Source organism: Mustela erminea, chromosome 9 (assembly GCF_009829155.1).
Source record: "Mustela erminea isolate mMusErm1 chromosome 9, mMusErm1.Pri, whole genome shotgun sequence".
Taxonomy (NCBI): domain Eukaryota; kingdom Metazoa; phylum Chordata; class Mammalia; order Carnivora; family Mustelidae; genus Mustela; species Mustela erminea.
The window spans coordinates 80,121,286-80,143,659 of record NC_045622.1 but is presented as its reverse complement, the minus strand read 5'-3'; positions in this window follow the sequence as shown (position 1 = coordinate 80,143,659).

The window sequence follows — 22,374 nt, the reverse complement described above, 5'->3', positions numbered from 1 at the left end:
ATCAGACTCTCTGCTCGGCGGGGAGCCTGCTTCCCCTTCTCTCTCTGTCTGACTCTCTGCCTACTTGTGATCTCTCTCTCTGCATCAAATAAATAAATAAAATCTTTTTAAAAAAAAACTGGTGAACCCAGCACATTAATAACTATGCAGTGGCACCACAAATCTAGGGTTTTATTTACTCTTTTGTAGCCATACATTACTCTGTCATCTGAACCAACTAGAATATCCTGCCACCCACACATCATCAGGATGTGATGTCTCAGGATGACCCTTTCATGAAAGATGCTTATCAGAGTCCACTAAGGATAGCACATGTTTGCAACTGAGTGATTTTGTGAACCTGTGTCCTACCTGTAGAACCTTTGGAAGCCCATCATCCTTCTTGCATTTCATCCTGTCTCTGTCCCTGTCAGTCCAAACTGGCAATGTTTCTGCTGTTACAACATTCTCAAAAAATATTTTTTATGTGTCCTCAGAGTATGTCACCAAAAGTCATGCTATTAAACTAAAGGTCCTCCTCAGATGCTTATAATAATAATCCCATCTCTGATACCTGCAGTTCTAGAAAAAAGTTGGTGGCTACACCCTTGGGCTTTTATCCCAAGCACAAATTTTCTAATAATAAATCTGATTTTAGAATCTTTTGTAATTGGGATAAACTGAGAATATTCAAAAGCCTCAAGTCCCAGTTCATTCTTGCTTTGAAGTTCTTCCCTCAAGTTATTGCTTTCTTCTCACATTTTACTAAAAGCAGTAAGAGGAAATCAGGCCACACATTCAACACTTTGCATGGAAATCTCCTCAGGTAAATATCCAAGTTCATTGCTTCCAAGTTCTGCTTTTCACACAACTATAGGACACAATCCAACTAAATCTTCTGCCTCTATATAGGATAAATTTTCTGCCAGTTTCCAATAACATGTTCCTCGTTTTCTTCCAAGCCCACATCAGAAGTGCCTTTAATGTTCATCTTTCTAAAAACATTCTTTTTATGGTGATATATATTCTCTAAGGTGGTAACTTTTCTCTGCTGTGTTCCTCACTTCCTTCAAAGCCCTCAATGAAGGCTGTTAATATCCATATTTCTACCCACAGTCTGTTTAAAGAAACATAGCCTTTTTCTATCATGCACTTCAACATTCTTCCAGCTTCTACCCATTTTCCAATTTCAAAGCCACTTCCACATTTTTAGGTACTTGTTACAACAGCACCCTCTTTCTTAGCACCATAATCTATTTTGGTTTCCTGTGGCTGCTTTGACACACGATTACAAATGGGATAACTCAGAACATCAGGAATTTGTTGAAGCCAGAAGTCAAAACTTAGTATCACTGGACTGTCCTCAAGTTGTTGGGATCAAAACCCCTCCAGAGGCTTGAGGCAAGAATGTTTTCCTTACTTCTTCTACTACTGGTGGCTGCCAGCACTTCTTGGCTTGTGGCCTCATTATTCTAATCTGCCTGCATCTTCACATTGCCTTCTCCTCTGTAAGTGTCTTCTCATTCATTTCTCTCTCATCAGGACATTTGTGAATGCATTTAGGGCACATCTAGATAATTCATAATCCTCGTCCTGCCTCAAGATCATTAACTTAATCACCCTTGCAAAAGTTCTTTTTCTTCATACGGTAACATTTACAGATTCCGGTATATCTGATCAGGACTTGATATCTTTGGAGGGCTATTATTCAAGCTGTTTAGAGGGCTACCATACTCAAGGAGGACAAATAATTAGTCTTAGTCATAAGTCAGAGCAGGTCACTCCTCTGCTCAAAACCCTACAACAGCTCCTCAACTTACAGTAACATGCGAAGTCTCTACAATGGCCTGCTGCTCTCTCTGATTCTAAGTTCATGTCCTTTTAATTAGAACTGTATTTAACTTTCAAAACCTTTAAAATCAGGGGTGGGACGTGAGTGGAAAGGAAAGACTCTCTCTTCTACTATGGCTCAACCTAGAGCAAAGCCATTCCCTCAGAGAGTATCAAACTCTACCCCTACCTTACTGGAAGTGATGAAGGGAGGAACTCCTCAATTTGCTGCAAGGGTGTCTGAGAAAGATGGAGCTGAGGTGGGGAAAAGGAAGACAGTCATAAGCTAAAAACTCAGAAATGCAGAAATGCTTATCTCTCCTGTGAGATTATACGGGATTCTCATTTTCTTTCTTCTGCTTTTCTGCAGCTTCCAACTTTCTGTGATAAATATATATTAGCTCTGAAGTAGAAAAAAAATGTTACTTGGAAAAAATCAGTGACCATTGCTATAACAGCACCTAGAGTGGAATGGCATCTTTCTCCCCATTTTTATCCCACACCTCTTCAATCTTGACCTCTCTCTTAATGTTATTGGTTTTTTGCTGTTGCATTCAAGGTTTTTTTCCTTTTAAGGCTGGCTTTAATATTTCCAGTATCTAACACACAGTGAGCATTTAATAAATTACTATTGAAAGAAAGAAAGAATGTGTTAATTGATTAATTAAAGAATTAATTAATTAAAAGGATATCTACCAGGTGCAAAGTGAAGTATTGAGAGTATCCCTACTTGAAATGGGCTCAGCCATGGCCCTGAAATCCCATACCCTGTACTCTCCCATTACTGACTCTGTTCACAGTAGCTTAAAGGAAGGATTTTATGAGGAGAGTCTGGCTCTCTGAGGTCTAAATATGGTTTCACTTAAGTGACCTCCACTGTTACTGTCTAGAGTCTTCCCAGATAGTAGCACGTACCCACCCTCTTGGAAGATACTGGGATGAGACTCTATTGAATGAGACGCACATTTCCAGGTCTCTTCTCTCCTCTGAGGAACCCAGGAGGGACTGATGAAAGCCATAGCCTGGAGCCCCCAACATGAGCTTGGTTCAGCTCTGGCTGAAATGATGAGGTCATTCTGACCCTTTAAAGATCTCAGCTGTATTACCCAACCTCATGCCTAGAATGAAGACCTTATAATCATTGAAAGAGCCCTCATTGACTTTTAGTGTCTCCAAACAGGTCCTTGATAGCAATTACTCTGAAAATTGCTTCAAGATGCACTTGATGGAGAAACAGTTTGCCAAAGCGTCACTTTCTGTTTTCATGTCCCAACTATGTTTAACATCAGACCTGTCTCAGATGGAATAGGCAAGGAGCAAGATACACAAACAGTAAGAGTTACATGTGTCAGGATGCCAGTGATCTAGGTCTTGGCTCCTTTTAGTTTCATGATATATCGATATCACAAATATATATATACATATATATATTCATACGTCCTCAATTTTATATAATATATAAAATTTTATATATTTTATATAGAATTATATAAAATATTATATATTATATAAAATTGACATGTATGAAACCCAGGGGAATGGAGCAAGAGGAAGAACTGACACCTCCCATATGCCAGGCATTTGACATACATAATTACACTTCTTCCTGTTGATTGGGCACCTGTTATGTGCTAGGTACTTTCACAAACCTATGTCATTTTACCCTTACAAATCTTAATGAAGCAGATGATATTAGCATCATTCACTCATTAAAAAATGGGGGAGGTCAAAGAATTGAATTACTTATTATGACTTAGATTGCTCCTGTGGCTGAATATCTGTCTTCTCCTGCTTTCTCAGTTAAAGAACCCCTACATCTGAACTGGGCAAATGGCTGCGCATTATAAAGACTACATTTCCCAACCTCCCTTCTAGGTGCATATGTACATGAGCAAGTACTCATGTTCAACTTCTGGAAAAGGTCTTTAAATGAAGAGAGACAACCATTTCTCCTTCCCTTCATGTGGAATGCTCATTGTGAAGGCTAGAACTAGAGCAATCAATTTGAACCATAAGACAGCAGTCACATGCCGAAGGTGGTAGAGTGACAAGATAGAATCAATGACCCTGATGAGTATGGAGCTTCTTTAATGGTTCCAGGTGATCTACCTTTCCACAAAAGAGAAATAAATTTTAATTTATTTAGGCCATGCTTATTTAAATCTTTCCCCTAAATCATAAGCCTGAGATCCCACACCTAGGATGTCATAGAGCATGCAGTCCAACACAGGTTTGATACTAGACCTCCTGGTTTTGCCAGTCTATTCTGCTATCTCCAGGTAACTCCAGGAGTTTGGGATTAATAGTTAGAAATATGGCTAGATTAAGCACTGGGAACATAGACTTCCCTGAGATTAACTATACTGGGTCTTTCCTTATCATGTTAGAAGCAGAGGGGAACAACCAACCAATCAATAATATTAACAGAATCCACATCTCCAAATCCCGTGCTCTTCCCACGTTGCCGACCTAACGTGGAGTCGTCGGTCCAAAACACTCATGAACAAGTGACAGCCCCTAACCAGAGGCTTGATTTCCTGATTATCTAATCCCACATTTTTACCATCATACCAAGCTGCTTCAATAGCACCTGAGCCAAATTCGAAGATGTAGGATACTCGTCTATCCTCTCCAAGAACATAAAGAGATAACAAACTGATTGAAAGAAATCAGGAAGACAAACATCACTGCCTGATCCCTCAAGAGCAAGGATTGCCTTCTATTTGGCATTTTATTCCCTACAGCCTCTTATAGGACACATCATAGAGCAGGCATTTAATATAATATTCTTGGGAGGAAAAAAAAATGAAGTGTTAAAAAGCTGAACTCAATGACCCAAACTGACTTGAGTCTTTTGTTTCCCTCAGCATATGGGTGGCAACAATAGCTCTGATGAGACTTTATGCAATACACTTTATCAGACAAGAGACCAAGGCTGATTTTAATAAAACATCCACATGGACATATTGATTTCTCTTGACGAGGTCCCTTGCTTTCAAGCTGTTCTCTTAGGCAAGGCAATCCATAGAGAGAACTAGCCAGCTCTCAGTTTTGTCCCTTGGTGACTAGCTGACTTGTTAGCCACAGAGCCCAGGGCAGTTAGGGTTAATCTCTGTTGGGTCAAACACAGTAAGTACAGACATTATGGCCTATTGACAGAGAGGAAAAGAAACATTTTGAACATCAATATGCTCTGTTGTGATATTGGCTGAGCCATTGTGCATTGATCTTGGTTAAGGTACTTAATCCATCAGTGACTCAGTTTGCTTCACCTGCAGAATGGGAAATTAAAAGTGTGTGCCTCGTAGAGTTGTTGAGATTTAATGAGTTAATGTATGTAAGTCACTTAGAACAGTGTCTGCCATACAAATATAAATATCAGCTACCACAGTCATCATCTTCATTGCCATTTTCTTCTTCATCATCATCATCATCATCATGCAACCTGCTGAGTTTATTTTTCAAGGAAAGACAGATCTATTTCAGTCTTTCCTTGTGGGTTCTTGTTCTCCATTAACTATGAGCTCACAATTAAGACACCATATATTGAATGCCCAAACACTTGGAATGATGTAGGATTATGCCCATTTAAAAATTTTACATATCTGGAATTTTATTTCTGAGTTACACAATTTACAAATTGCCTATTGCCTCCAGGTAACAAGTCCCTTCACTGTGAAGACTTATTTCTACTGCTTCTCCTTTCATTGTACCTTTTCTATTCACTAAGACCCTAAAGAATTGCTTGCCATAGCCTCTCACACTGCTCTTCCATTGGCCTCCACACTCAAACGCTTCCTTCTGGCCCCTCTCTCACCACTTCACTGCAGTTAACTCACCCTTTAGGATTAGGACTCTAAGAAATCCTGTCTCACCCACCAAATCTGAGTTAGCGTGACTGACACTGAGAGTAGCTTACCCAACAAATATTGTCAACCTACCTTCTTCCCAAAGCACCTCCCACTTTAAAGACTGACAAAGCCAGATACTTGCTTTCCTGCCTCTGTCAACTGGAGTGACCATGGAACCAAACTCTGCAATATAAAATATATAGGAAAATCTGCTAGAGGTGACTTGGATTTTTTCCCCCTCTCTAATCAAAGCAGACAGCATGCAAAGAGGATTGGTTTTTGTCACTCTCACTGCCCCATATCCTGACTTTGAAAATGATTGTGTGAGGATATCTGGATCTGCAACATTCATCTTGTGGCCATGAACAGACCTAAATAACAGCCGAGACACAGACCCACAGACCCACAGACCATGGAACTGTTGCATCAACCTTGGATCTACTTACTTCCAGATCTGTTAAGTAAGCAGTAAATGTCCTATGGTTCAAGTCACAATTAATTGGTTTTTCTATTATTTGCAAAAGAATATAACCCAACTGATACAACCACCTACCTAATAACATCATCTCATTTGTAGCCAAAGACACCAGGTCATGACATCTGATTTCCAGACCAACCTGTACTTAACAAGCTATGTGCCCTGAGTTCAGCTTCATCTGCTCAGAAGATGAGATCCTTCTTCTAATTTTCATGAAGGCAGCCTATAGGCTAAAGGAGACACAGTAGCTCTCTTTCCAGGTCTTCCTATAATACCCTCTTGTATTTCTCATTGTAGCGCCTGCCTCACACTGTAATTGCTGATTTCTCTTCTGAATTCCCTATAAGACTGAGTTTTTTGAGGACAAAAACATTTCTGATTTATCCTATACTGTCAAAGTCTAGCAAAGTCCCTGGCATATAATAGAACTAATAATATTTTAAACTAATTTGAATTCAGATAACAAATTAATCTTTGGCCGGGTTTGTTCTCACTTTTCAGTTCAGGAAATATGGTTCCCAGAAAGGATAAAGTCCCAGGGATACACCACGATGCTTAAAGAGTACATGTTGGTGATGGCTACAGCCTGTGCAACTCAGTAGCAAAAGCTTGACTTCAGGCCACCCGAATACCCCGCCCCCACTGTCCTTTCTTTTATTCAACAAAAAGTTTCTGAATGCCTACTATATGCCAGTTCCATGCCTTCCCTCCCCAGGCCATCTAATTTTAGGCCTCCCATACTATCCCTGGAGAAGAAATGTTGTCTTTGACTTCTCTTGGACATCTAATACAGAATATTCTGTCAACTTTTATTTATGAGGTTCCCCTCCCAAGTGTGTTTGCCTTTTCAAGGAAGCCCAAGAAAAGGGACACTGTTAGCTCAAAGCAAAGGATTACAAATCCAAATGTTCACAGAAGTCGGGACTTAAATGCCAACAAGTGTAATGCAATGAGAAGTAATGGAGACTGGTTGATTGGAGAACACCCTGTACCCAATCAAGTCCAGTAAATGATTGGTGGGTAAACAGCCCAGGATGGCCAAATCTTCTGAGTTTTCATGAAAGGTCAAATTTTGTGATACCCCCAGTGTTAGGTGCTGGAAGGTAATTCAAACTTTTGAAATAAATGCTATATTAGGCAGTCAAAACATAGCTATAGGATAGAACAAATTATGGGACGTCATTTTGAGACCTCTGACTTACAGGAATGAATGGAGGCCTCCTCATGATTCTGTGTATACCAACTGGAGAGAGTTTAGGGTACAGCATGGGAAGAACCAGTGGTATGTCAGAGAAAGACAAAAAACAGGCAAAGGTTTACTTGGGGGCATGGAAGACAGCTAGATCTTGCTCATCTCTGGTCTTGTAGTCTTGTAATCTTGTAATCTTCACATTGCCTTCAAGGTGAGTGTCATCTCTCCATTTGGTAGAAGTGTCAGTGAAGAAGCTAGGACTAGAACTTATGTCTCCTGACTTCTGGTTTGGGCTCTTTCTAATTCATACCACTAACCCATTTTGTTCTTGTTCACTTTCCTCTAAACCTATGTTATGTGATCCATCTCCATGCATTTTAAATTGAAATGCCTCCGTCTCCTCATTCATGAAATGGGAATAATAATAACACCTGCCTCCTATACTTGTGCCTGGCACACTGTATCCACTTAATAAATATTTGCTGCTGCTTCTTCTTTGTTCCTGTAATTTCATTTCCTTTACTTTCCTTCTCTCTTTCTTTTTAAGAAAGAAAAAAAAATTTAATCATATTCCCTGCCCCCAATTCCAATCTTGTGAAAGGGTATACGTTGTGGATCTTGCCCACGTGGAAATGATTATTGTTGCCAAGATTCCCAACAGGAAGGAAAGAAGGAAAAAAGGAGGGAAGGGAGGGAAGGAGACTAAGAAATCGTCATTCCCAAAGCAGTAGGTAGCTTCCAGGAGAGCATCTGACTCCTGGGCTCACACTTCTCCCTAACAGCCGGAAGTTTTGTGCTGGAGCCCAGAAATGACCCTGACAACTCAATGGAAGCAAGGAAAGATGGGTTTAAATAGTTTTAAGATTGGTATACCTCTTGCTAAGAAAACCCATTCTCACGCAGTAAGATCCAACCTGGAAGACTAGGATCAAAAATGATACCTTGTGCTTCGGGAAAGAATTCCACTACATGATTATTTTTAAATTCACCACGGGGTCCCCCTAGTGTGTTTGAAATACAATTTTATTTGCAAAATCTAATTAAAAATCCATAATTCTAGAACCAGGATGAATCACTGAGATACACTTCTTCACTTTATGGATAAGGAGAAATGAGGCCCAGAAAGGGGAATGAACTAGCCCCAGTGTAGTAGTCCCAGTTGTAGCAGAGTCAGAAATGGATTTTTTGTTTGTTTGTTGTTGTTGTTGTTGTTGTGAAAAGATTGAGCTTAAGTACTAATTATTAAGATAGAAAGCAGTGTTACCTAGCAGCTAGTAATCAATGCAACAATATCCGCTTTCAGTGGGCACTCACCATGGCTAGGCACCGATTGCTGGAAGCAGTGAGCCAGCGGACTCTCTGCCTTCCCTTCCAGGCGTTTACAGCCTGCTTCTTTCTGCAGGTGAACACGCCAGCAGCATGGAGGACTTGCTTAAGGTCCCTCAGCCCACTGTCAGCAGACATCCAAACTAGAACCTAGGCTTCCAACTTTTCGGTCCTGTGTGTTTCATACTACATTATGTTGTCTTTCAGGAGTCTAGGATGTACCTTTTGAGTTAAAGAAGAAACGGTCTCTCCTTCATGCTTCCCAATTCTATTAGAAATCAAGGACCCAGAATTAAAAGATCCACATCTCTGTAACCAAAAACTTGGAAATGAGGACACTTGGTTACATGAATGCTGTTGTCATCATTTAGATCTCAGGCCCTAGGTTACCACCTCAGACAGAAATGACCCCTGACAATTCAGAGGAAACTTTTCTTGACCGCCCCAGACACACAGCTCCCAACCTCTGCTCCCAAGCACTCACCCTACGTTACATTGCTTTCTTCTTTTCTTAGTACTGATCACTATAGGTATAGCATCAATATTGACCAATTTATGTACTTATTTTGTGTCCTAGAACTGCCCATGAGCAGAACTCCACCTACTTGTTTACTGTTGTAACGTAACATGCCCGCCATGCCTGGTTCACGGTAGATGTGACCATGGTAGCTTATGGTAAATGGTAGCTCATTTGTGGGGTGAATGAGCGAATTATAGTTCTTGATCTCAGCCATTGGATCTACACTGGCTGCTGTAACAGAGCCACACTGTTGCTCAGCCACCGTATCCCTTAGCAGCGTCCTCCCAGTTGGGAGACAACATCAAACCCAGAGGTGAAAAGAGTTTGGTGGGAATGTTTTTTTAACAGAAATGTTCACTGCCTGTCAACCTTCCTGCTGAATCCAGCAATCTGCTTCCATTTCAATACGGTTGTGATTTTTTTTTTTTTTTGAGACTACATCTGTAGAACTGAGAAGTGTTAGAGCAATTTCCATAATAGCAAGTTTCTTACCCCACTCTCGCCAGTTTACATGAAGTGACAGTGTTTATTGTGTAGGATACGTACATTATGGCTCCAAAGTCATTTTCTTGGATGTCACCCACTCGGCTTTGTTTTTGCTTGTTACTCCAGCAGAATGATTCTCTCAGGAGAAAAACTAAGATTTTTAATAAAAGCACAACACTGTAAAATGGTTTTTAAGGGAAAGTCATTTTTTATGAGCTCTGCTAACTGCCAGACTCCTGAATACATTCCATTTCTTTTTCAATACTTTGTCCCTTCCCAGGGTAACTGCCTTATGGGGAATATGTTATATTTCTCCTTGGATCCGGCAGCCTCACTCTAGTCCTGGCAGCTAGGGGACATTTAATTTATGTTTGCAGGATCTGAGCAAATATACATCTCTACCTATGTTACACCCAGTAAAAGATGGCAGCTGACCAACCCAATCCTGCAAATCGGACTTAGCAAAGAAGTCTACTCATTGTGCCAGCACCACAGAAATCAGCTGTCTCACCAAAATTTTCCCTTTTCATATCTCATTCATTCACAAGATCATTTAAATCTCCCACTTTTATGCAGAAAAAAAATCTGCAGGAGACAGAAATCATGTTTTATATCAATAATTCTCAATGGAGGTGATCCCGTGCCTCTATTTTTAGGTAATGTTTTAGGAAATTAAGGGGACATTTTTGGTTGTTGCAGTGATTTGAGAGAGTGATAGTGGTGTTTATTAGACAAAGGTCAGGGATGCTAGCTACTCTGAAATGTGCAGGACAGTTCTGACTCATAAACACTGCTCATGCCCCACATGACTTTCTAGTGTGCCACTTATGATTCACATGGGGAGAGAGAGACACCTGTGCGTGTGTGTGCATGTGTGTGTGTGAGCATATCCGAGCCTAAAATCTGATCCCATCTGTCATGTACACTAACTCTTTTAATCTGCAAGGAATAATTTTCCTAGAAATGTAATTTCCATGTAAATCAAGAATAGGCTGTAACTTTAAAAAATAGTTGTACTGGGCGCCTGGGTGGCTCAGTTGGTTGAGCCACTGCCTGCGACTCAGGTCATGATCCCAGACTTCCAGGATCGAGTCCCACATCTGGCTCCCAGCTCCTTGGGGAGTCTGTTTCTCCATCTGACCTTCTCCTCTCTCATGCTCTCTCTCATTCATTCTCTCTCAAATAAATAAATAAAATCTTTTTAAAAAAAAAAAAGTTGTACTAAGAGTTGTTTGCCATTTAAAAAATATATAATGGGGCTCCTAGGTGACTAAATTGGCTAAGCAGCTGACTCTTGATTTTTGGCTCAGGTCATGATCTCAGGGTCCTGGGATTGAGCCCCATGTAGGGCTCCCTGCTCAGTGTGGAGTCTGCTTGAGAATTCTCTCTCTCTCTCTCTCTCTCTCTATCCCTGCTCCTCCCCCTGCTCTCTCTCTCCCTCTCTCTCAAATAAATGAATATATATATATATATATACATATATATATATATATATATATATATAAAATAGGAAGTAACATCACTCATAGCACTTAGGACCAATACCTATATCGGCCTGCATGTGTCACATTCCTAGAAATTCTACATATAGATGCAAATATTTGACTCCCACGCAATGTCTTTTAGTGCTCAAGCAAGTACAAACTGAAATATATATATATATATATTTTATTTACTTTCCTTTTAATTATCCTTTATTTCACACTTACAATGTTACAATTGAATTTTTTTAACCATGAGTATAGAGTGTGCTATCCATAAATTTCATTTCAAAGTGGGAAAGCTGGTGTGACTGGAGCATAAAAACTTATTTAACCCTTGTCTTAGTCAGTTCAGGCTGCTATAACAAAACACCATAGACTGGGTGGCTTATGAGCAACAGGAATGTATTTGTTATATTTCTGGAGGCTGCGACCAAGGTGCTGACAAATTGAGTGTCTGGTAAGACCCTTCTTCTTATTTCATAAATGACTGTCTTCTCATTGTGTCTTCACCTGGAGGAAGGGTCAAGGGAATTCTCTGGGGTCTCTGTTATAAGGATATTGATCCTATCTGTGAGGGCTCTGACTTCATGACTTATTCACCTCCCAAAAGGCTCCACCTTCAAATACCATCAAGTTGGAGATTAAGTTCCAACACATGGTTTTGGAGGGGAGAGACACAAACATTTGGTCTGTAACAGTGAGGGAAAGAGTATGAGAGGAAAGAACATGTAGTATGTTAAGGAGGAGAGGCTTTGAATGTATTTTCAAAATTGGAGCAACCAGACATCACTGGAAGCTTTGGAAGATCAATGACCTGCTCAATTTCGCATTTCAGAAAAGTCATTCTGACTATTGCATGCGGGATGGATCAGAGATGGAGAAAAGAGAATGACCATTTAATAGACGTGTAGAATATTCCACATGAGGGAAGACAGCATCTTGAAAGTGGTGCTAGAGTACAACGGAAAGAAACCGCTGGTTTTGAAAAAGAATTAAGAGGTGCAATCGAAGGAGCTTTGGGACTGATTAGATGTGGAAGTGGGAGAGAGGAAGTTGTTGAGAAGGTTTCCTGGGTTTGGTCACGAGCAAGAGAATGGGGTACTGATCAATGAAACAGAGATCACAGTGGGGCAAGGTGGTTTGGCAGAAAGGACTAATGAGTTACGTCAGTGACCACTTTGACCCTCCCAGCAGTACTTCAGACAAGAAAAATGGGGCTCTGGGAAATTAAGTGACTTATCTTGAGCCACAGTTAAGAACAATACAGATCAGATGGGAAGTTCAGATCTCCTGATTACAAAGTCCAAAGTTCTTTCCCCAAGCCACATTTGCTTAAAAGTGTTTTCTGTCTTCCAAGAAGTTATAATCACTGATGATTTAGATAGAGATGCTGAAAATATGTCTACAAATAGCAACCAAACTACATCTTGAAAGACGAGTGTGTGAGACTGATCATCGTTCAATGCTCTGAGATCTCAACGAGTGGGGGAGCACAGCTGGGTGGAGTGATGGGGTGAGGGGCTCACCAAGTAGCTCCAAAGATGAATAAAGAAATATGGGCAAAATTTTAAAAAGTGATTGATGTGGTCATTAATGGGGAAGGTGGTTTTTATGTGGGAAGGGGGGACATCCATGGGAAGTAGTGGTTTCAAGCATAAGTTCTGGGGTCAAACCAACCTGTATCCTAAGTTGGAGCTATCCTTTTCTAGCCACGTGTCCTGGGACAAGAACTTCTCTATTTCTTCTCCTGTAAAATGAGAATAATACTAGGATTATTCCTAAGGTGGTTTTGAGCAATAAATGAGATCATGTATGTTCTTGTCATGCTCTGCAAGGTCCCATAAGATGTGGCCCTCTACCACCTGTCTGATCTTAACTGAAGCTTCCTCTTCCTCCAGGTCTTGCATCACTGGCCTTATCCTAATTCTCCAGGAAACCCAGCACACTTCCACTTCAAAGCTTCCCGTTTGCCATTCTTTCCACCTTGAGTAATCTTCTCTTGAATATCTGCATGGCTTTTTCAAAGTCCACTTTATCATTTCCTATAATTTCCTATATCTTCACTATAATTTCCTACATCTTCAACACAACGGGTCATTCCTCGACAAACCTTGCATCCGTTATTTTTTAATCTCTTTTTCCAGGATATATATTTCATGAAAGCTGAGATTTACTCCACTTTATTCAGTGCCTAGAACAGGGCCAGGCATGCCATTAACTACTCACTAAATGTTTTCTAAATGAATTCATACATGAAAAATGTTTTGCACAATCGCTGACATGTAATAAATAATTAATATTAGTGGTTTTTCATTACTCTTAAAACTAATCTTTTGATATATATCTAGCCAAAGCAGATACACATTATTTTATGCGTTTTATATGATGTGTTATTTTATGTGACTTCCTTCTCTTATAGGTTTTCTCTTCCAGCATCAGCTTACGCTCCACATTGCTGCAAAGGCAAACTTTCAAAAGCAGAACTGGTTAAATACCTTCAAAACATCCCCATTGCTTAGAAGAAAAATTTTAAAGTTAATAATTGGGTCCTTCATCAACTGGCTCAAATGGCCTCTGCACTTTCATTTCCTGCTTCTTCTTCCTGTTCATTATATACCCTACCCGACTAATCTCCAAGCATGCCGGACTTTTCCTGTGTCCTATACATGCTATTGCCAGTGCTAAGAACGCCCTCCTTCTTATTTTCTACATGGTGAACTCTTCTTTATCCTTTAAGACCCAGATCAAATATCCCTAACTCTGTAATATCTTCCTCCATTCTCCCAGACAAATTAATTGCTTCCAGCTCCACAATTCTCATATTTTTGAACATAGTCTACCAGAGCATAAAACATATTGTATTAGCGTTATTTACATATGTGTCTTGTCTTCCTCATGAAACTATTAGCTCCTTAAATGTGGGGATTATGTCCAAATCATTTTTTTAATCACTGGGGACAGACAAATCAGAAGGGTTTCATGGCTGGATGATCTCTCACATCTTTGGTAATTTGGTGGTGCTTAGTCCAGGAATATCACAATCCCCACGTTTGTACTGCTGCTCCCTCCTTCTATACCTTGCCAGCATCACTCATTGATCAAGATGCTCTTTCCAGCTGAAGCCATACCCAGCTTTAAAATCCTCGTTTCGCCAAATACCCCAGGTAGCCCCTTTGAATGTCTCAGAGTTGATGCAAAAGATAAAACACATTTGCTGTCTCCTTGATACCCTAGAACTTGGTAGATGCTCAATAAATACTTATTGAACAGATGCTGAGTTCAGAACTATTTACAAGCAAAAAAAAAAAAAAAAAACTTTTTTAAAGGTACAGATTAGCTTTTTGGTATTATTACAAAAACACTTTTAAGAATCCAGTCTTTCCTAAATCATCCATTCTTTTTCCCAGTTGTGCCCTTTACCACTTCTCCAGGGCCCATGGATTCCCAAGGCCCCTGCTCACAGTCCAATTATTCCCCTGTTCCTACTGAATGCACTTCTGAAGTAACCCGTCTCCATATTATAGTTTAAATACTTGTTCTTGCTTCTGCTTTATAATCCTAGCCCTTCCCTCCACCTAGTTTATGGTCTCAGTGACTCATTTAAAATTTTTGCCTAAATGGATACGTGAACATTTATGCTTCTGAGAAAATGGTGTAGGATGGTGAGTACATTTTCTCATTAGATAATTTCTATCTATACAGATCCATTTTTTTAAATGTAGTGGTCATAACATCTAAAACTACCCCTCTTTTCAGCTATTTGTATGATTTTGACCTTTACCATCTTCTGGCTTGGAGGAAAACATGCATTACCTAAAAGGACCAGGAAAAGGAATGGCGCATCTAGTTAATTTTATAGGCTGGTAACTTTAGTGGAAGTTCCAAACACATTTTTGTTTAAAAAAAAAAATGCTTAAACTTTTTTGTTTAAAGATTTACTGTAGAGTGTGTGTGTGTATGTGTGTGTGTGTGTGTGTGTGTGTGTGAGTGGGGGGAGGGACAGAAAGAGAGGGAGAGAGAGAATCTCAAGCAGACTCCCCACTGAGCATGGAGCCCAACACAGGCTCAGTCCCACAACCCAGAGATCACAATCTGAACCAAAGTTGAGAGTAGGATGCTTAACTGATGGAGCCACCCAGGCACCCCAAAATGTTTAAGCTTTTAACAAAAAGGCTGGGGGTGCCTCGTGGCTCCGTGGGTTAAAGCCTCTGCCTTCAGCTTGAGTCATGATCCCAGATCGGGGGATCAAGCCCCACATCGGGCTCTCTGCTCAACGGGGAGCCTGCTTCCCTCCTCTCTCTGCCTGCCTCTCTGCCTACTCGTGATCTCTGTCTGTCAAATAAATAAATAAAATCTTTTAAAAAAATGCTTGAGTTTTGCCTTCTACCTTAACAACACATAGCAGCTCTGATTGAGTCTGAGAAGCTCAGATGATTGAGGCTTCCCCAGGACTCAGAGTTACTCTTTTCGGTGTCAGTGCTCCTTGCCCAAAGAGGCAGCAATCTAGGAGATGAGCCCAATGTGAATGAGCCCTAGGACCTAGCTTGCAAATGTTCCGCGATCAGTTAGCAATGTTTCTCACTAACTCCCTGATGTCTGCCTAATTTTTTCCCACCTAAGAGAGAGGGAAAAAAATCTCCCACAGCACAAAATTTCCAGAGTCTGATTTTTTTATTTTATTTTTATAGTCATAACTGTATTCTTATTTTAAGGCGTCTGATGTTAAAGTTACTAAATATCAACACACAGACTCTAACTGACTCGAGTCCTAAAAATCCCAGTTGGTGGTGTTACCATCTACCTTCTTCACAATCCAAGGATGCGGCAGGTCCAGACTGGCACCTGTTATTCTTGTTACAGAGACCTACAAGGTTATTCTGCTACAAAAAAAAAAAGGGCAGGCAAACTGGGATCATTTAATGTGAATTCTGGTGATTTCAGCACAGCCGATAGCAAACGCAATAGTTTCACTGCTGTTCTTCAGCTATGATAATGGAGAAAAAAGATCTAGACACAAACGGTCAGATCCAAGCCTTACCATGAATTAGGTGTATGACCTTGTGCAAATCACCTTGATTCTCTTTGAGTCACTTCTCAAATCTGTAAAGTGAGGGGGTTGGATTAGATCACTTTTAAGGCCCTTTTTTGCTAGCAGATTCTAAATCTGAACTGCGTTAGCCCTAATTTGGGGAACAATTTCTCATCGCCTTTTCCACTCCAACACCATCTTCCAAGGCACCCTATACAGAGACTGATAGTATTTCGTTGTTATTTTTTCCTTGCTTTAGCGCTATTAAGTGGGGTGACTCACAGGGCCGGGTTCCAGCTGGGGGCTCAGAAGCTATCCATTTCTAAGAGGGGAGCTCTGAGACTCCGAAGGAGGAAGTTTGGAAAAGCAAGGAACATCTAGTTTACCACTCCTAACTGGTTGCCTCCTCTACTAATTCTAACAAAACACACAAGCAGGCAGAATAGATGAAACCTTTGAGCCAAGAAGACCCCATTTCCAAGGCCTAGACCCTTCTGATTAATAAGTACTTTCATGTCCCAGGAAGTCAAGTGGCGTAGTGGAAAGGGTTCTTTTGAGAAATACCTAACTGGCATTATTTATGTTGTTTGCTCTGGAGCGTATGTCATAAATCCCCTCTTTCTTGTATTCTACTAATGAATTTTTGCCATTTTTATCCCAAAGAAGTCACTTTGCAACAACTGTCTACTAATCTTTATCTGTACTAGGTTTTAAAAAAAAATCTTGATTATAATACTAATACATATTTGTTGTGGAAAACAGAGAAGTTTAAAACAAATGTGAAAAGGTTGCCCACGGTGTCACCAGAATCATTTCAGCATATTTCATTCGGTTCTTTTTTCAGGATGCATAATTGTAACTCAGACATCGGCTGTTCCCTCTTCCTCTGTTTGAGCTCACAATAGCTTACACAACGGCTTTTTGTGTGTTTGTCAAAACCCTTTCCAGTAACAGACAGCACAGTTCAAACTGGCTTAGGCAGCAAAACACATTTATTGGATCTTAGAAAATTTCAGGATAACCACCTAAATGTCCATCTGAAGGAGAACAGATAAGTAAACTGAGGTGTAGCCATATATCAAAATGCAGCAAAGAAAATGAGTGAACTAAAACCATGCACTGGAACATAGACCATTTCACAAATGCCTGGGGTAAAACAAAGCAAGTTGCAAAAGAATGCATGTACTTATACCATTTGTGTTTATCTAATTGTTTAGGGGCACATACAAACATAGCTCAAGAATACACATTTATCTAAAAGAAGGAAAAGGCAAGATTGGGAGAAGTAAACCCCAAGTTTAGGAGGGAGGAACAGGGCAGTGATTAGGAAGTAGAAGAAAGAATGCTTTAGCCATGATGGTCATGTTTTATTTCAGAGTTTGGGTGAGTCCCAAGTTTTGATTATACAAATTCTGTACATTTTTTAAAATATGAAAGATGTCGGGGTGCCTGGGTGGCTCAGTGGGTTAAAGCCTCTGCCTTTGGCTCAGGTCATGATCCCAGGGTCTTGGGATCGAGCCCCACGTAGGGTTCTCTGCTCAGCAGGGAGCCTGCTTCCCCTCTCTCTCTGCCTATTGTGTTCTCTGTCTGTCAAATAAATAAATAAAATCTTTAAAAATAAAATAAAATAAAATATGAAAGATGTCATGACATGTTCCTAAGGCCCCTTCCACACACACACACACACACACACACACACCCCGCATTCACACACATGCGCACATGCACTCTCCAAAAACAGGTTCAGGAGTAACTCCAGCATCTAGTATGCAGCTGCCCAGTTTCGTCTGTCTGAGCTCTGGCTTCCTCTAGGTTAACTCCACGCACTGGCAGGTCCATGAGAGGAGTTCACATGGACGAAATTCCCAGTTACATTCCATGGGGTCCCATGCCCATCCCTGAGCCCATCATTTTGGGAGGAAAGGATGTGTGAAGTTCCCAAGGGCCTGGATGGGGGGGGGTTGGGTGTGGCTGGGTCAATAACATCCCGACTACATGGACGGGGAGGGGGACATAGGTGGCTCCCCAGAGGTAAACCAGGGTGTTGTTATCAGAAGATGGAAGAGATTCTGGATAGATATGAACTACAGATTTCCCCTCTAACTAGCGAAAGACGTTAATGTACTGAAGACATCCTAGGAACAGGAAGAGAGAACGTTCCACAAAAAGCCTACAGCAAACGACCTGCCACTACCACTTAAACATCTTGCCAGAAGATGTTTCTCCCTGTGCTGTCCCGCCCAAACTCTGGGTGTCCCTTCTCTGTCCTTTCTCCCTCTTTCCCCGCACAGTACCCTGACTCCCTCACTGCCCTGCCCCACTTTAGCAAAACGAGACTCTGCTATCCATGGACTTGCATATTCCCTGCCCAACAAAGCAAAACACCTACAATCATGGGATTCACCTCTTTAGAAAGCAGGAAAGTTGAAGGATTATCCTTTATAACTTGAATATACCCTTGGAGGTCTCCTACCCATGTAAACAATTTATCAAAGCACAATTTCCAAATGTTTGCAAATGATTAACCCAGAGAAGTTTTAATACCAGCTGCTTGGATGATGCATTTTCTCCTTATTCCTGCCTATATGCTCGTTTGTAGAATGCTTGTGTTATATACTTTTGTGCTTCACTTTTGTATTTTACTCAAGTCATTCACTATTCCACTGAGATTTTATCCTTGTAATGGTTGTCTAAAATGACATTATATGAAAGTATCATATTTTTAAGCAATCATCTATTATCAGGCATTTAGGATGTTTCCATTTGTTATTGTGTTGTAAGTAATGTTGACATTAACATATGTTCATAACCGTTATGTTTTTCTGTGAGCATTGCCTTAGGATCTATTCCTAGAATTGGAATTTCTTAGCCAATGGAGTGTGAACATTTTTATGGCTCTTGATACAGTTTCCCAAATAGCTTTTCAGAAATGCTGAAACTATGTACCCTCTCTTAGCATTGTAATACGAGAAAGGGATAAGGTTATTCTTATTTTCTGAGCACTTCCTGTGCCCTTGTATGCAATACCTAGTGAGTTCTGAGTAGACCATAGAATCCACTATAAAGCAGAGATGGTTACATGGTACTTCTCCCACTGTATTAAGTGTTATGCCCTTCCTGGAAAAAGTAGAATATACAGATAGTGGTTATGCCTTCCTATGGTTTCTTTTTTATCTTTCTTTTCATCTGTCCAGTTTTTCAACCCCAAATCTTATAAATGCTCCCTTTTGTTTTTTCCCTCCCCACTCCCCATATTTAATCTTGAACCATTCCAATCACTTCTACTTCCAGCACAGAACCTGGCTCTGTATGCTTCTCAGCATTTCCTGGGCTCCCACATTAGGTTAAGCCATCACCAGCTCCAGACTGAACTACCAAAACGGCCTCCTAACTGCTTTCCAAACTGCTTTCCAAACTACTCTCCAAGCAGCAGCCAAAGTGATCTTCTTATAAATGTAAAGCCATAAAGGCACCTCCCTGCTTGACACTCTTAAGTGGTTTAGAATAACCCTATCCCTCTGACTTCTCCCCCCTTATCCACACTGTCTTCCTTTCATTTGGTCAGGCTGAAGCACGCTGGCTGCTTTCTGCTCCAGAAGCCCATCTTAGGCTGAACTTTCACTCCCCTGGTCTTTGTAGGACTGGTTCCTTCAGGTCATTCAGATTTCAGCTCAAACATCCCACCCACGGTGACTTTTCCCCAGCTCTCCAGTCTGAAGGAGTCACCCCATCCCTCTCACCTTCCACAGGCCCAGTGCCAGAAGTGTTATTCTAAAACATACCTGAGCATGACATCTGCGGCTGGTGAAAGAAAGTACAGATACAACCATACTTCACTGATATTGCAGGCTTGGCTCCAGACCACAACAATAAAGTGAATGTTGCAATAAAGTGAGTCAAATGAATTTTTTTGGTTTCCCAGTGCATATAAAAGTTATGTTTAAACTGTCCCGTAGTCCACCAAGTGTGCAATAGCATTATGTCTAAAACGATTCACATACCTTAATTTAAAAAATACTTTATTGCTAAAAAACACTAACCATCATTTGAGCTTTCTGCAAGTCGTCATCTTTTGGCAGGTGGAGGATCTTGCCTCAGTGTGGATGGTCGCTGACTGATCAGGGTGCAGGTTGCTAAAGGTGGTGATTCTTTAAAATATGACAACAATGAAGTTGGTTGTATCAATGGACTCTTTCACATGAAGGGTTTGAAACCACTGTAGGGTTATTAATTGGCCTAATTTCAACACTGCTGTGTCTCAGGGAACAGAGAGGCCTGAGGAGAAAAGACGGGGGAACAGCCAGTTGGTGGAGCAGTCTGAACACACACATGTATCCATTACGTTTGCTGTCTTTTATGGCTGTGGTTTGTGGTGCCCCCAAAACACTTATAAGAATAAGAATGAAGATCACCGATCACAGGTTGCCATAACAAATACACTGACAAGGCAAAAGATTGAAATAATGTGAGAATTACCAAAATGTGACACAGAAACATGAAGTGAGCAGATGCTGTTGGAAAAATAGCAGCGATAGACTTGCTCTCTGGAGGGTTGACCCAAACCTTCAATTTGTAAAAAAAAGAAAAAAACACAGTATCTGTGAGGCGCAATAATGAAAAGTGCAGTAAAACCAGGAATGCCTGTGTCTTCATATGATTTTTTCAAGACCCTCTATAATCTAGTCCAAACTAATTTTCTAGTCTTTCTTTCCAAGGACTAATTTCCATTCCCACCAACAAACACACACACACACACACACATGCACATGCCAGATTATTCATCATTCCTAAATTTCTTCTATCCTTCTGGGCTCCATAAATTTGCTCATGTTGTTGCTTTAGGATGAGCATTTCTTACCCACTAAAATACTGTTCATTTCTCAATCTCATTCTCAAATATTACCAATTTCAGTTGCTTCTCCAAGCCAAAATAAAAAGCTTCCCTGTAACATAGAGATGACAAAGAGATTCCAGATTGATTGGTGACCTCTCCCTGAGGAAGTCTTGAGAAGACATTTGAGGCTGCCAGAGAAGGAGGTCTGTCTTAGGAATAGGAGTTGTTACACATATATTAACAATATATATTTTAATATCTCTATCTATATATATTCCTGCTCTAATAATTTGCATTGTAAAACAGAATACTTCACCTTGGGCATGTTTCTTTCATGCTTTATGTAATATTTACTAACTCATATTCTTCCTTTGCCTTTGAATTACCTTTGAAACTTAAGTTTAGTCTGTTTGGGCTTGGCATAGTAAATGTCACATGATACAAGCTCAATATATTCTTGTTGAATACAGTCTTTTCTGTAATGACCTCCACTATGGACCAAAGGAGACAATGAGGCTGAAAAACAAGTAAGGAATGAAGAGATGTGGGGAACTGACTGAAAGTTAAATCTGTCCCCCGATTCATGGCTGAGAATACAATGCTGATCTGTCAGTGTGGTTTTCTAGAAAGAGTAAAGACTCTAGAATCAGATGAATCTCTGTCCAAATACCAGGTTTGCCATTTGTTAAAAGCCTACACTTTGGCTCTCTCACTAATCTCTCTGAACCTTAGTTTCCTGAACTGTAAAATGGGGACTACAATCCCCGTCTCATAGGATGTGGTGAAGATCTCTGAGAGAAAACGTGTAAATCAATGAGTCTAGGGTATGGTACCATACTGGCCTCCAATGTATCTTGGGTTCCTCCCCTTCTCAGTGGCCAGATGGGCATTTGATGGCCCTCTGACTGAACGTGGACACACCTGGGATACCTCAGATGGTAGAGAAAGGAAACAAGCTGGCCAGATCCCCTGACAGAAAGGATGCCCAACAAAATTTAGATGACAATTGAGAACCTAGGCTTTTAGAGCCTGGATTTGATGAAAAAGCATGATGTTTATTTTTTCTAAGTACATTTTCCATCCCATCAGTCCCCTCTCATCTCGCCTCCTCCATGTCTCTTTTCATGGAGTGAACAAGCCAGTAAGTGTCATCAGCACGTTCAGTACCTCAAGGAGACTCCCCACTTGCCCATGAGCCGGGCTCACCTGACACTCTGGCCAGCAAAAGCAGAGAGGGGAGAGTAAAAATAGCACACATGCCCAGCCATTTCCTGAAGCTCACCTCGGGCGCTTACAGTACCTGTGAATTAGTCATAACTCTGTGACACTTAACTTTCTGATCATGAGCATAAAACCATTTCCTCC